Here is a 17,069-nt window from a genome sequence, read left to right as displayed (position 1 = left end):
AGACACTGATGAGTTTTTCCTGCCATTAATAGATCATCTGTGAACTGGGGATAATCAACCTCCCAGAAAAGCAAAACCACAGCAACAACGGGGCATACGGACGGGTGTGCAAATCAAACAGGCATTAACAGATAGCACAGGGGATTTTAACGTGGTCAGAGACAGTCGGACAAAGGAGTGCCTATTTCATAGTGAAGGGAAATGAGACGGAGACTACAAAGTACCATCGGAGGGGCGCATGTTGTCGGCAAGTCTATGGACTGGGGGTCAGGTCACTGCCATCCTTGTCCAGGTTTGAACTTGGGGTTATGTTTCCACACTGTTACTTAGTGATCCCAAGCTGGGAGATGCCAATGGAACCATGCCATCGTGACTCAATGGCGGGCAGTGGGGGTCTCAACAGATTCCCGAAATGGCAGGCTTTCAGGCTGTGGAAAAGCAAGACCAGACAGCTGGAGAGGGTACAGGCATCTGTGTCCCCATCATGAGTCTACCCCATAATGGACCTAGGGCTGCTGCATGCTGACGTATACTCTGGGAGCCTCAGGCCGTATTGGAAAACAGTGCCAGCCTCTGACAATGGGAATAATGCCCCCGATAATCCAGGGATAAAACTCATGCTGAGAGTCTCACGACACCAAAGTAGGGCTGCTTCCCCCCTTGCATATGGACACCCTGTGCTGTTACCTGTACACACACCTTCGTTCTCCACTGCCCCCTTGCCCTTTTAAAGAATCTCCAGTTCATGGCGGGGTAATTCAAGTTTACATACAAATACAAAAACTACCTGTATCACTACTTTACAACCAATCAGCATCATAACCACGTGAACAACGTTGATGAGAACCGCCATGGATGGTTTTTGAATCCTACAAAGCATGCAGAATGTTGGAACGACAATCCTATGTCAACTTCATAACCCTTCTCCATCCCATAGCACCGTATCCAAACTCCAAGGTCAACCAGAAGCACCCAGACATTGGCATTCTTCCCATGCACGTGTCAGATTTTAATAATAAACCCGTATAGCCACATACGGTCTATACTTTGTATGCTTGACATAAATTACATACCATGGGGCCATTTTGGAAACTCTTTACTGGATATCCAGGTTTGTTTCACGGATGGTACCTCAGGGTCTTAACCACTGATTGTACTCTGCTCTAAAGGAGCATTTCCATTGCTTTCTCTGTTAGATCAACCCACTCATCACAAAGGAACGCCGTTCTATTTTTCTACAGGTTTGGTGCAGAAAAGCGAGATTCTCTGTAGGTCATACGTGCAGAATGAGAATTGCATCGTATTAAGGTACAAGTTTCAAAAGGAGAAGTGTGTGTTGTGGATCAGTTGCACGCCCAGAGCAGGTGAACAGGATTGGAATGGATGCTAAGAGCTTTCGGGCGAACAGCAACTTCTTTCAAGATATGTCTCCAAAGGCAAAGAAAACAAAAGCGAAAATGAACTTTTGGGACTTCATCAAAATCAAAAGCTTCTGCACAGCAAAGGAAACAGTCAAAAAAACAAAGAGGCAACCCCCAGAATGGGAGAAGATATTTGCAAATGACAGTACAGACAAAAGGTTGATATCCAGGATCTATAATGAACTCCTCAAACTCAACACACACGAAACAGGCAAACACATCAAAAAATGGGCAGAAGATATGAACAGACACTTCTCCAATGAAGACATACAAATGGCTATCAGACACATGAAAAAATGCTCATCATCATTAGCCCTCAGGGAGATTCCAATTAAAACCACATTGAGATATCACCTTACACCAGTTAGAATGGCCAAAATTAACAAAACAGGAAACAACATGTGTTGGAGAGGATGTGGAGAAAGGGGAACCCTCTTACACTGTTGGTGGGAATGCAAGTTGGTGCAGCCTCTTTGGAGAACAGTGTGGAGATTCCTCAAGAAATTAAAAATAGAGCTTCCCTACGACCCTGCAATTGCACTCCTGGGTATTTACCCCAAAGACACAGATGTCGTGAAAAGAAGGGCCATCTGTACCCCAATGTTTATAGCAGCAATGGCCACAGTCGCCAAACTATGGAAAGAACCAAGATGCCCTTCAACGGATGAATGGATAAGGAAGATGTGGTCCATATACACTATGGAGTATTATGCCTCCATCAGAAAGAATGAACACCCAACTTTTGTAGCAACATGGACGGGACTGGAAGAGATTATGCTGAGTGAAATAAGTCAAGCAGAGAGAGTCAATTATCATATGGTTTCACTTATTTGTGGAGCATAACAAATAGCATGGAGGACAAGGGGCGTTAGAGAGGAGAAGGGAATTTGGGTAAATTGGAAGGGGAGGTGAACCATGAGAGACTATGGACTCTGAAAAACAATCTGAGGGGTTTGAAGGGGCGGGGGAGTGGGAGGTTGGGGTACCAGGTGGTGGGTATTAGAGAGGGAACGGCTTGCATGGAGCACTGGGTGTGGTGAAAAAATAATGAATACTGTTTTGCTGAAAATAAATAAATTGAAAAAAAAAATAAAAGAGCTTTCGGGCAAACATAGTCGGTACAGGGTCACTGTGGTGCAGCTCTTGTTGATAACCCCAATTATTTGATGAATTATGGTCTGCGGGGCATTGTCTCTCAAAAGTTATTTATCCCTCAGCAATTATTGTGTATCCGTGAGAGATACTTTGAGGCCATGGAAATATGGTATTTTTCCTCAACTTTGTGCCCATTAATTTTACCATCTATTGGGGAATATTGGCTGAAACTATTCTTGTGGTCGTTTGGCTAATACTGACTTCATAGGAGCCCTATCCCTTCCATAGCTATTAAGAGAAATTCTTCTCTAACGTAGAGCCTACCCATTTATTTGCTAAATTATAACCTATAGCAGCATGACCTCCATGGATTTCCTTATGACCCCATGGGTTATAATTCTGTATGTTGTTATTGTCTTGCCCGTTTTCCCACCTTTTGATACTGAAAACACCTTCATTTGAGGACTGTGTCCTTCCCACAAGACATCACACCGAAGCACATGGAGAAATACTCTAGAAAAGAACTTACCGCCATTCTTCACAAATAGGTTGCAAAAGATCAGGAAACACGTAGGACCTTCCCCCACACAGGTGGACAGTCAGCGGTCATGACACGTATGTAACACGGGATCCCAGTTTGGATCCTGAAACAGGAAAACAAATACATCTCAAAATGGTATTTGGACCTCTGAGTGGCTCAGTTGGTTGAACATCTGATGTCTTGGCTCAAGTGTTGATCTCAGGGTCATGAGTTCAAGTCCCACAATGCTCCATACTGGGCTTAAGAATTTTAGAAAAAAAAAAAAAAATGGCATTTGCATTATGTGTGTAATAAATAGCATTGTTCCCAAGTTGATTTCTTAGATGTGTGCACAGTTGTCAGTGTTGGAGGAAGTGGGGTGAAGGCAAGTTCCCATGACCCCACCTCCCTGTCCCTATCAACACGGCCAAGAGCACCTGGAGGGGCTCAGTCGTTGGGCATCTGCCTTCGATTCAGGTCATGATACCAGGGTCCTGGGATCGAGCCCTGCATTGTGCTTCCTGCTCAGAAGGAAGCCTGTTTCTCCCTCTCCCACTCTCCCTGCCTATGTTCCTCTCTTGCTGTGCCTGTCTCTGTCAAATAAATAAATTAAAATAAAATAAAATAATACCAAATCAACACAGCCAGACTCTGTTTCGCCTATCGGCTAGGAGCAATTTCTGAGATTTGCATGTCTTCGTCGTGATCTGTTTTCTATCTTTGCACCAATACTGGGCTGATGTTTTAAATGAAACCATACGGATCTTGCTAAAGAGTATTGGGAATTAAAACCCACTTAAATGCCATCTCTTCTAACCACATACAAATATTGTGACACTGCCTGGTGAAGTAGTCTCACTGCTTAAATAAATCACAAACATTTTTACTAAAAGAGGGACAACCCCCCCCCAAAAAAAAACCTTGGAAGTATTTTAATTTGGATTAAAAAAATCAAGAAACTTTGACTTCTCCACGGACTCAAATATTCAAGTCAAATACATTCTGCGAAGTATGTTTAATTACATGATATGAATGCGTCGTTATCACAAAGTATTATGAAGTTCTTTGAATTCAGATTTACTGTACCATATGGCAAATGTCTAGAAATGATGCTTCCTAAGTTCTGTTGTACTCTTCCATCAGAAGAGACTTGATTCCTCAGGTTATCTGTGGGTTTTTGCACGAGTCGGGAGCTGTTAGTTTCCACCCAGGTGTGAACCCAGAAGAGGACAGACCATCTGGAAATCAGGGACCCTGGGTTTATTCATGGTTCTGAACTCAGGGCGATCCAAGGAATCTCGCCAGGGGATTCCCTAAGAGCTCAGGTTCACATTCTTACCAAGGATGTTCCCCGGGCACATCTTATCGGGGATACCCCGTAATTGGGAGAAGACTCTGGAGAGCCATTAATCAATGACAGAAGAAGGAAGATGCTTCCTAGATGCGTCTAACTCACTCTCCTTTTATCTTCTTCTTCTTGTAGATAAGGTCTTGCCAACTGCGATATTACCTAGTTATTCTAGGCTACCAGAATTTCCTCGGGAAGGAAAGGGAACACAACCTTCATGCAGGACAGTATTTTTTTATGTGCAGATGAGGTGGGGAATCCTTCCTGCAAATGTGGGGCATCTTTTTACCAAATGGTGTTTTTATTCTCTAAACATTTACTTCCCTCTTAGCAAGGGTTCATAAAACATGGCCCTACATTTTATGGAAATAGGGAACCTCAACAGTGAAAATTCTCAACCTAAATAAAGCGAACAACAGTGAAAATTCTCAACCTAAATAAAGCAAAATTAGTGGACGGCTCCTTTTGAGATGTTTGACGTTGGGACACATGATGAAAACAAAACCACACTCGGTTTTCCCACTGAAGTCCCAAAAGAAATGCATACGTTCCTATACATGATAACACTTTTTTTCAAGTTGATAGGCTGCCTAATTGCAAATAAAAACATTCTTTGTTTTGATGGTCTGGAGGGACAGGTTGTAAATTAAAAGGATTGATGGAAAGCCTGAACCAACAAACAGAGAAATACCTCGCAGATGGCTTCAAATCCTCATATTTTTATAAAATTTATGTGCAAACTAACTTTAATTGGCCCGCGTCAATACACGACAGATTCTGTGTCTTCGGGGAGACCGTCATGATGACAAGCGCTTCTGTCTTTTGAGCCCGAGGTTTTAACAACTCATTTCTTCATTACTACCTTTCTGGGAAGCCAGATTGCAAAGAAACCTCATGTTCCCTGAATTCCAAATTAGACAGGAAAGGGACTCCCCAAGATGGGTCTGGGTCAATGTGGACGCGGCAGGGGCGTGGGGCATATGTCTTCCGAACTGTCCCACATCACAGGAGAAGGTCCGTCTGCAAATGTGTTGAGCCAGAATGTTACTGAAAGAAATCGGCTGCAAAACAACCACTTAGCTCAAGAGCCACATCCAAATGCCCTATCTCACCTCACAACGGATTCCTTCCAGGAAAGGGAGGAAGATATGAATTCTCCATCCTGCCAAGTTTTATACCTTTTCACTATCTTTCACATGAGGATTTCGGAAAGTCTCCCAGGACCCCTAGGATTTCTGTTCCTCAGCCTCCAAACTAACAAAGCCCCCTTGAAACGTTCTTTGGTAGAGATTTGCTTGAGTGCCTTATTCTGGTGTGTGGTTTGACTTGCCTACCATGATTCCCCCCTGAAGTGTCCTTATTCATCTGCTTTTTATTACTATTACCATTTTTTTTTTTCTGTTGCAGTGAAAAGCAAGACATTAATGGGAGAGCAAGGCAAAGCATTGTTTAAAAAAAAAAAAAAAAAGCCATCATGGTTTACTAGTTGTCCACCAACTGCAGTATCTAGAATGATAAGACGTCTACAGGACACCCTAAAGAAGGCTGTCTGGGCGTACTTGGGGATGGGGGTATGGTGGAGGGCAGGGCTCCCTGCAGAGGTGCTGAGAGATGGGTTTGGGGCACAGCGTGTTGGGTCTGCTCTGCAGATGTTCACAGGAACACCGCCAGCGTCCTGGATGGGGCAATAGCCCAGCAGCACCAGGACTTGTGAGAGGACCTACAGAGGAAAGCATTCGGTGATGCACTGCCCAGCTCTGCTTTTGCACCTGCTGCTCTACCTTCCAACCTCCCCGCCCATCAAACTTCCCACTCCCCAGGGACTTGGAAATCAGGAGACAGTCTCTTTAGAGGCATGCTGTTGCTTGAATTTTCAGGTGAAATGGAATGGGTTAACCTCAAAGGAGGATGGCCAACAGGTCTACCTGATGCAGATCTGCAAATCCTAGAGCTTCCTAGAGCATGCCATCACACAGGCTCAGGGACCAGCCAGAGCAGCAGGGCTGTGTCGTTGGAACACCACATGAGTCACCCATCCTGCAGAGGACCTCCTCATCCTCTGGCTGTTATCCCAGGCACCTGAAGGGCCCTTGTGCATTTTCCAGGTCTGGACCATCTCTGTACCCACCTGCTGTATCAAAGCCCTACTGAGGCACACAGTGAGGTGTGTGTAACGCCTCCTAGATCCCACCTAACACATCTGATGGCAGGTCAGCAGACCAGGGGGGCCAAGGGCATACACAAGTGTTAGACATGTATCAATACACATAGTTTATGTTACATTGTATTATGCTACATAGTATATTATATATATAATACATATGTATTATATTTTTTTTTATTTGACAGAAAGAGAGATCACAAGGAGGCAGAGAAAGGGGGGGGAAGCAAGCAGGCTCCCCGCTGAGCAGACAGCCCGAAGCAGAGCTCGATCCTAGGACCCTGAGATCATGACTTGAGCCGAAGGCAGATGCTTAACTCACTGAGCCACCCAGGTGCCCCTAAATTATATTTATATTATATATTTGCATATTAACTATTTATGTTTATTACATATATTATGAAACTTTACTTACATAATGCCTTTATGTATTCATATATTACATTATACTATTTTCAGATTTATATACTATATATTTATTTTTTTTTCCAATTTATTTATTTTCAGAAAAACAGTATTCATTATTTTTTCACCACACCCAGTGCTCCATGCAAGCTGTGCCCTCTATAACACCCACCACCTGGTACCCCAACCTCCCACCCCCCCGCCACTTCAAACCCCTCAGATTGTTTTTCAGAGTCCATAGTCTCTCATGGTTCATCTCCCCTTCCAATTTAACCAAAAGCACATGCCCTCCCCAATGTCCATAACCCTACCCCCCGATATACTATATATTTATTATATAGGTTTATATATTGTATTCCATACATATTTATATAATTTATATGTGCATATACTATATGTATTCATACTGTGCATTTTATGTATTGTTATATTAGGTATCGTATGTGTTTACATATTATACATATTTGCAAATATTTACATGCTGTAAGCTGCAATTCAATAACTGTTTTTTTTTTAAAGATTTTATTTATTTATTTGAGAGAGAGACAGTGAGAGAGAGCACGAGAGAGAAGGAGAAGGAGAGGGAGAAGTAGACTCCCCATGGAGCTGGAGGCCTGATGCAGCACTCAATCCCAGAACTCCAGGATCATGACCTGAGTCGAAGGCAGTTGCTTAACCACCCATGTGCCACTCAAGTGTCCCATGATAAATGGTTTTTAAGTTATCCTTACACCTGACGTGGGGGGTTCAACTCATGACCCTGAGATCAAGAGTCGCACATTCTCTAGAATGAGACAGATCTACGGGCATCTAGATGGCTCAGTTGGTTGAGCATCTGACACTTGATCTCAGCTCAAGTCTTGATCTCGGGGTTGTGAGTTCAAGGTCCACTTTGGGCTCCAATCTGGATGTGGAACCCTACTTAAGAAAAAAAAAAAAAAAAAAAGAGAGAGAGAGAGAGAGAGAGAGAAAGACAATCTATACAGTAGTACTTGCACAGAGAGCTCAGATATGGACCTACCCATGCATGGTCCATTTCCTTCCCACAAAGGAATTAATTACTAAGGAAAAGTTAATTCTCCATGAAGCAAACCATGTTGATGGAGAAACAAAGTCGTTTAACCAAGTAGTAAACGGGGGTTTTGTGGGGGGGCTCGGTCAATAAGTGTCTGCTTTCAGTTCAGGTCCTGGGTTCAAGCCCTGCATCGGGCTCCCTGCTCTGTGGGGTGTCTCCTTCTCCCTCTCCCACTCCCTCTGCTTTTATTTCCTCTCTCGCTGTCTCACGCTGCCAAATAAATAAAAATCTTAAAGAAAAAAGAAAGCAATAAAGGAACTACAATAAAGAGCAATAAAGAGGAACTACGTGAGGGAACTGTCCATGTTACATCCCTGGGCTTGTCTATATACCTACATATGGGGAAACAGACCTCAGTGTAGGTCCAGGTACATCTTATTTTTTTTTTTTTTTAAGATTTTATTTATTTATTTGACAGACAGAGATGACAAGCAGGCAGAGAGGCAGGCAGAGAGAGAGGAGGAAGCAGGCTCCCTGCTGAGCAGAGAGCCCGATGCGGGGCTCGATCCCAGGACCCTGAGATCATGACCTGAGCCGAAGGCAGCGGCTTAACCCACTGAGGCACCCGGGCGCCCTGGTCCAGGTAGATCTTTGCTCAGAGACTCACCAGCAGGCATCCATGAAGTCCACTGTTGCCACCCAACTGAATGACTCGTGTCCACTTGACAATGACACATTTTCTGAGTCTGTACAGTTAAATAAGGTTAAATGGAATGCTTTCATCGAAAAAGGCGGATTTTTGTAAGCCACACACCGTTGAACTACACAATCTGCTAAACTGCAAATTTTGTTAGGGCAGGAAAACGTCACTTTTTTTTTTTTTTTTTTTTTAAACTTCACTTTTCATTGCTGTGTTTGAATGACTCTTTTTAAGCGTATGATACAAGATTTCTGGCTGGATACACAGAAACGTACATGCTTCATCACACACTTTTCCTTGTTTATTCCGTATACCGAACCAAAGAAATGCTAAAGGGCAAATCTAAATGTTTCTGCATCTGTCTATACGGTATTTACATATTATTATATATAAAATTATATATATGTGATATACAAAATTATATATAAGATCATACAAATTAAATTTTAGATACAAATATATGGATATTTTATATACCTTTATAAATAAAATATATAAATATATATTTACACATTTAACGTATATGTTATATGCATATAAATATAAGTATATAAACATATATTAAATATTATATATTATGTTATATTATGTTATATAGCATATATAAGTTTATGTATATATGTATATGTAAATGTGTATATACTTATATATAAACTTGTTTATATATAAGTTTATATATAAGTATATACACATTATACACATATATACACTTATATATATAAGTATATACACAGTATTTTATGTAAATGTGTATAACTTATATATAAACTTGTTTATAAACTTATGTATAAACTTGTTTATATATAAGTTTATATATAAGTTTATACATAAGTTTATAAACAAGTTTATATATAAGTTATACACATTTACATAAAATACTACTTATAAATAATATATATAATATCTATATATAAGTAACTATTACTTATATATTTAATATATGTATTTATATTTTATATAAGGAAAGAGTATATAAATTTATGTACAGGAATAATAAAATGATAGGTCATGGGAATACATTTCCTAAGAATTGATTTTATTACATTATATGAATCATATAATTATATTATTATATGAATTATATAATTATATTATTCATATCATATTTACAATTTATATACAATATATTATATACAGTTATATTATGTAATAACATATGCAATATATCATATATAGTTATATAATATATATTTAAATACATTTATACTATATAATATTTGAATATATTCTATAACTATACATGGTATATTACTTATATATTATCACAACGTATCACACGATATATTATTATATAACTATATACGATATATTATATAATGTTATCTTGTATTATAATATTATAGGAGCTGGTCCTCAGTCACGAAGATTCAGAAACCCGAGTTTGTAGAGATTGCCTGTAGAATAAAGGGTTTGGTCAACGGGCCTGGGATGGGTGACACCGTCATTCAGTTGGGCCCTGTCGTCTTTGCCTTATTAAGCGCAGGTCTTGCTTCTTATGGCACCAACTACCCCTAGGAGTCTAGTGACAGACTGAAATACAATCACCCACTGCATTTAATGGGACTTCATATTTTCATGTTCTGTGGGGATTCTGAGCTCTCATTTCTGAAGGACGCCATTCCCTCCCGCCAACCTGAGTTTCCTAACTTCTTGTAGGAAGATCTCATTCCCCAGTCCGTGCAGCAGCTCCAGCTTGTGAAATGGCCTCACGCATATCCTGATCCTTTGTGCATGCAGACTGTTTTTGTTCAGTCCCCCGTCTAAATTGGGGACTAATCGGGCTGTGCTCTGTTAAGCAGCTGACACATTCCAGTTGGATGGGAAACGACCGTCCTAGTCATTTGTAGTGGAGCAGTTGTTAGGCACGCTATGATCCTTCTGGATGTAAGATATAATAGAACTGGAGGTCGTGATCATTATGAAGATTATCTTCCCTTTTCAGAATGGCTCACGGCATTCCAAATTTGTAAACAATTCGTATGACCTTCCCTCCAACCACAAAGTCAAGTGCCCATCCAAGGGTCTAAGTCAACACACCACTAGGAAAAAAAAAAAAAAAAAATTCCTGTGCTATTTAATGCGATCAACAGGGTAGAAATCTTGCGGGCATCATGTACAGTAGTATACATATTTTAACCAGGAGCGGAGATTAAAAGGGTCCATGCTGAGGAAAGGTTACATTTTCCTGTCTGCTGCCGGTAGAGGAACAAACATCAACTTCTCTGAGACAGGGACAAAAGAGAGTAGGGGACCTTCCATCCTACAGCCCAGGTTGCTGTAACCTGAAGGGATCACCAAGACCAGAGAAATCCCTGTGTAAGCGGGGAGCCTGCTTCCTCCTCTCTCTCTGCCTGCTTCTCTGCCTGCTTGTGATCTCTGTCAAATAAATAAATAAAATCTTTAAAAAAAAAAAAATAGAAATCTTAAATTGTTCTGCAAGACCAAGAATGGGAAAACTGGAAAGATGCTGTCTTTGACCAAGACCTGCTGTTAGGAGAAGGGAACAGAGAATCTAGAACAGAGTACCTTGAGGAAAGGCTCTGCTACTGACCCACTCTGCTAGTAACTGCTCCCTGAGATTTAAATAAGGGGGGGGGGGGTTAAAACTGCTACCATGGGGATTTGTCCAAAATGCCAAGTGACTACTTCTCAAAGGAGATCATTCCCAACCCTGTAGACCCAGCAAGACGAGGGTCTATAAGGTTGGTTAAGAACTATTTTGAGAAGAGTTTTTGGTAGACACAAAAGGACTTATATTCAGGTGCTGCTGTTTAGGGATGCTGACGGGGGGGCCCATGCCTTCTGGAATAATAATGAAGCTACAACCTATTATTAACAGTTAAAATTGAGTATATAATTCAAGATCAAAATCCACTTTCTTTGCCACTTGTCAACTGCAAGAACGTGACCTTCATTTTCTTTTTCATTCTTTTTTAAAAATAGACTTGATTTTTTTTTAAGAGCATCTTCAGGTCCACGGCAAAATTGGGGGGGGCAGTTAGCGGGATTTCCCAAGGAGTGTAACATTGCCTGCTTGCACTCCTGCAGAGTCTTTTCTGTTAACATTCCCCCAGAGGGTGCATTTATTATGACTGATGAACCTGCATCATACATCATCATCACCCAGGGTCCGTCATTTCCATTAGGATTCACTCTTGGCATTGTGGGATTGGACACATGCATGATGGTGGGTAAACAGGTCATTACAAAACCCCCCTTTTTGTGCACAGTTGATTCATCAGTTTTAGAGAACTTAAAAATTGCTCAAGTTCGTGTCCTGAATTTCATTATTTCTGTTTAGAGGCCCACAGCCACCATGTTGGTCAAACCTGGGTGGTTCAGTTGGTTTAGTGTCTGCCTTCAGCTCAGGTCACGATCCCAGAGTCCTGGGATGGAGTCCTGCAACAGGCTCCTTGCTCAGAAGGGAGCCTGCTTCTCTCTCTTTGATTCCCCTATTTGTGCACACAGTCTCTCTCTCTTTCTGACAAATAAGTAAAATCTTTAAAAAAAAATGTAATAGTCTGTCTCTACTCCCACATGTTTCTAAGTGCTATATACTAATAATCGATTGCTATATATAGTATTTCTTACCTAAAAAGTAATACATGCTTTCTAACATCTGTCATTATAACTTGGTGGTCAAGCCTAGATTTTGTAGTTGTTAGTTGTTAGCTAGAATCTTGTTTTATAGTCACTACTGCTCCCTGAGATTTAAATAAGGGGGGGGGATTAAAACTGCTACCATGGGGATTTGTCCAAAATGCCAACAATAGTTTATCAATTCAGAGATTTTTGCACTCTGAGCTATAGAGGTTGAAACGTTAACCCAATCCTTGACCTCGGGACAGCTTAGCTCCAAAATTCTCACTCTAGCCAACTGCTCCTCTCAAGTGTCTTTAAGTAATTCAACCAGAAGGCAAAATTAGTAAGAATGATGAAAACATACATCAAAAGTAATGACATACTGTACGATGGCTAACATCACACACACACACACACACACACACACACACACACGATGAACCATCAGAGATTTGCCAGAAGTTGTGAACTACATCCGCACAGCCCTCTTGCCTTAAAAGTTGGGTAAGTATAAAAACAGAACCAGGTAAATATAAGTCATTGAGGAGCGTACAGCTACCCATAATAAAAATAAACCAAGCCAACGTAACAGTTAGTTGATGTGTCCTAAAAATGAGATTCTCATGAATTTCTAGTAAGAGGCTGAAATTGGGTTCACCTTCATTTCTAGGTTTCTGTCCTAAGCATGTATCTGTATCTATATCGGCTATAGATACATATATGGAGAGACAGAAGTCCTCCAATGAGAAAGAGACAGAGATAAATCATCAAAAAAAAAAAAAACATCAAAAATCAGGTAGGGATAGGGTGGTTGGGTTATGGACATGGGGGACATAGCATTGTACATGCTACAGTGAGTGCTGTGAAGTGTGTAAGCCTCACAATTCACAGACCTGTATCCATGAGGCAATTAATACGTTATATGTTAATAAAACAAAATAAAATAAAAATGAAAACAAAAATAAAATCATGATCCAGCTCAATGCTCTACTTGCTTTGAAACCGGTGAATCCCTGACACTTGGAAAGGACTTTACAATTTACTTACTTAGTGTAGTTTGTGTTCGTTGAATAGCCTGCATGTCCCCCAAGTCAGCTTTTAACTTTATGGGGGGACAACTCCTGTTTGAGATTTAACATGTAGACGATGAGTATTTCCAAAGGACTAGTGTGTTGGGTCATTCCTCGGGTCAAAAGCTGGCCTTAAGGTGGATGTGTGCTTATAGAACCCATCAGCCCAACTCAATGCTTTTCACCAATGCTGGAGTCTTACAGTAATTAATTTATAGTCTTGCAAATCTCTGCTGCACTTGCTGCTGGATCTGTGAATCATCTAATAATCTAATAATGCACAGATTATTTCCCTTGCTAAATTTACTTACACTTTACTTGCAATCACTTGAACAATACAGAGAAAAAAGTAACGTTCCAAAATTCCGTTCTACGCAGGCTCACGCATCAACCTATTAGTCAGCATATCGATATGTGAGCCTAGTAATATGTTTTTACGTATCATTTTGTGATATATATATATATATATATATATATATATCGACATAATAGGGCAATACTGGCAATAGCTTAGCAAACATATTCTATATATAAAAACAAAACCAATCACGATTTCTCGCTGAGAGGACTCAAGACCGAAAGCAGGAACTTAACATTTTCTTATTCTGCATCTTGGCGCGTCGGAACATTTTCTTTTCCATAATGAGTTGCTGAATCTCGAGTAAATTGCTTAAGTGCTCCAAGATTGAATCTGAGCTCCAAGCCACTCTTCATGGATCACCATTTATTCATTTTCTATTTCAATCTCGGGGCACTTGTTTAGCTGTATTAACTCTGAAACTGTGGCCCAGAATGACATGTAATTTCGCCACGAGTCACAACTGAACCGACGAATACTTTCAACACCAACAACCACCTGCTTGTCCGCATAGTGTATCAATGGGATTCTGATGGCGGCGTCTTCATGATTATTAAGAACACATGCTATCTTTAAAATCCAGTTCTCCACCAACATCTCCAAACTCAACTTTGGAGAAACCCACCGAGTTCTAAAACAAAGACACACAACGTTTGAAGGCTCTGCCTCTAGGGGGAAAGGATGCGGAAGAAGGAGGGAAACAGCACAGGGCTTCCTGAAAGAGGTAGGAAGAGATGCTGGTCACCAATTCCATGGTGGGGAGGAGGGTTTCACCACCACCCGTGTCTCCACATTCTGAGACATCTACACAGAGATAGTGTCTGCAGCCAGAGGTCAGGGCTCAGTCCTACAAGAGTACCCGCCACCCCACTTCAGGTACAGATCTCAAATCCAAGTTTTGACCTATGCTGCTAAACCAGGACCTGGAGACACAGGACGGCCCATGGCCTCCTCTTCCTGGGATCCCATTAATCTGCTAGAGCAGTTCCCAGAGCTCAGGAAGCATGTTACTCACTAGATCACGGCGGATGAGAACAGGATGTAACTCAGGAACTTGGGACGATGAGAGACAGAGGACCAAGTGTGGAGGACGCTGCACTTCTCTCCCCAAACCTCCTCCTGTCTGCCAACCCCTAAACTCTTGGAAACCACTCCTCCCCGGTTTCTAGGGAGGCTTCATAATAGAGCAAGGAGTGGTTCATTAGCCATTGGCCCAGGGCCACCGAGTCACCCTGCAGCCCCTCCCCCTCCGCGAGCTCAGCTTTCTAGCTGCAACGGTCGGGGCAGGTGCTTGGTTCCCCTGGCAACCAGCCCCCCATCCCAAAGCCACTTCATTAACTTAACAAAAGACACCTTTCACGCTCCCACCACAGGAAATTCCAAGGGTTTTAGGAGCACAGTTCCAGAAGGCCAAACCCTTAAGGGGACTCTTAAAAAAATCACTGGTATGTACTCGAGAGCTCCCTTCTTCAAACCCTATGAGGCCAAATTCAGACAAATGCTTGTTATTTAAAGGAAAAAAAGAAATGGCAAAACGTGCTTGCTTAAAATATGTGAAGGTGCATATAAAATAACTCCTTATGATGAGGGAGCTGGAGGCTGGCTGAGGAGGGAGCAGGGGCTGGCGCCCTGCACCCCCTCTCCACCCACTCCCCTTAATAATATGTGTGACATTCCTCAGGCACCCCTGACGGCCCTGAAAGAAGAACAAATGGTTATATTGCACAGATCACAGTCCTGCAAGGCAGGAGTCTCCCTTGGTTTGCAAATGTCCTTGAGATTTACAAACAAAGAAGTTACCTTATCAATAGCCCAATTTCCAAGGACACAGAACTCAGTTCCTCAAGCCCTAAGGTCACCCTCCCCTCCATAAGAAACCAAAGGAGGCGGAGGTAAAAAGAAAAGTAAATAAAGTTAAATTTCTTCTAAACCTAAATCTCACTCACAAGGACCCTTGATAGCAGGAATGTCACAGTCCACCAGGAGACTCCCAATTGTCTTTATGTTAATGCCTCATTAGAAGGGAAGTGGCCTTGGCTTGATAGTAACTAGGCCTTCAATATCCTGATAGTATTCTTTCCCCCAATAGCTCTTCTGAACACCCCTTTGTCCTCACCTACCCTACTCCTGTGTATATAACCAGACACTCCTCACAGGCTTGGGGCAGCCGCATCTCTGCCTGCCCGCGGGTCCTGTCCCCGTGCTCTAATAAACCACCTTTTTGCACCAGAGACGTCTTAAGAAATCTTTCTTTAGCCGTCGGCTCCGAACCTCACCCCACCGAACCTCACCTAGGTTCGAGAACTTCATCACTTATATGAGGGGAAAGAAAGGCAGCGATGTCCTGCTGTCCAGCAAAGTTTTCTCCTTTATTATTGGTCGTGAAGATTACGTTACTTGTAGGGCACACACTCGAGAAATCTCACCACGGACTAAAATCATCTACCACTAAATGTACAAAATTCCACTACCTGGTGTAAAGTGTCACGTGCTCTATTTTCAGAAAAAAATAACTTTAAAAATCTAATGTCAGTCCACAACGAATCCAACTTTTATCAAGTCAATAAGAAGTTTCATGCTTTTAAAATTATCAATTAAAATAAATTAAAATTTAAATAAAATTAAAATTTATTTAAATTAAAATTTATTTTAAATTTAACAAATTAGCTCCCCTGTGACATAGGGGAGATGTTAGGGTTTGAAGCCGGCGGCCAAGAAAGCATTCTTGAGATGTCTTTGGTGCAAAAAGGTGTTCTGTTTTGTTTTGTTTTTTAAGATTTTATTTATTTGACAGAGAGAGACACAGTGAGAGAGGGAACACAAGCAGGGGAAGTGGGACAGGGAGAAAGAAGTAGGCTTCCTGCTGAGCATGGGGATGTGGGGCTCAATCCCAGGATCCTGAGACCACGACCTGAGCTGAAGGCAGAAGCCTAATGACTGGGCCACCCAAGTGCCCAAAAAAGGGTGTTTTTATTAAAGCAGGGGGACAGTGATGAGGGAGCAGAAGGCTGGCTGAGGACAAAGCAAAAGCTGGCACCTTGCACCCCCTCTCCACCGGCTCCCCTCGGTAATACGTGTGACATTCCTCAGGCACCCCTGACTGCCCTAAAAGAAAAACAAATAGTTCACTTGCAGAGATCACAGTCCTGCAAGACAGGAGTCTCCCTCGGTTTACCAATGTCCTAGAGATCTACAACAAAGAAGTTACCTAATCAATAGCACAAATTTCCGGGGGCACATAACTGAGTTCCTCAAGTCCTAGTTAACTTTTTTCTAAACCCAGTTCTCACTAACAAGGCCACTTGATAGGAGAAATGTGAAACTTCATCTCTAGATCTCCAAGATAGTGTCGAGAATCATTCGCAAGCATATGGCCCACTGATAGACGTCTAAA

At 41.6% G+C, this 17,069-nt stretch overlaps 1 long non-coding RNA gene across 2 annotated transcripts in view; it reads right to left on the bottom strand.

The window, feature by feature from the left end:
- The window catches only part of LOC122896580, a 51,749-nt gene extending 36,895 nt beyond the window's left edge, over positions 1 to 14,854 (bottom strand). For both annotated transcript variants that reach the window (XR_006382420.1, XR_006382421.1), the window contains exons 1-2: positions 14,691 to 14,854; positions 3,046 to 3,160 (exon numbers count right to left, since the gene is read on the bottom strand). This is a non-coding gene — a long non-coding RNA (uncharacterized LOC122896580). The remainder of the gene's footprint in view (positions 1 to 3,045; positions 3,161 to 14,690) is intronic.
- Between the last annotated feature and the right edge of the window lie 2,215 nt (positions 14,855 to 17,069).

The sequence above is a fragment of the Neovison vison genome, chromosome X (genome assembly GCF_020171115.1).
Source record: "Neovison vison isolate M4711 chromosome X, ASM_NN_V1, whole genome shotgun sequence".
Taxonomy (NCBI): domain Eukaryota; kingdom Metazoa; phylum Chordata; class Mammalia; order Carnivora; family Mustelidae; genus Neogale; species Neogale vison.
Note: the sequence above shows the minus strand (reverse complement) of the source record. Positions and strands in the feature narration are given on the sequence as shown.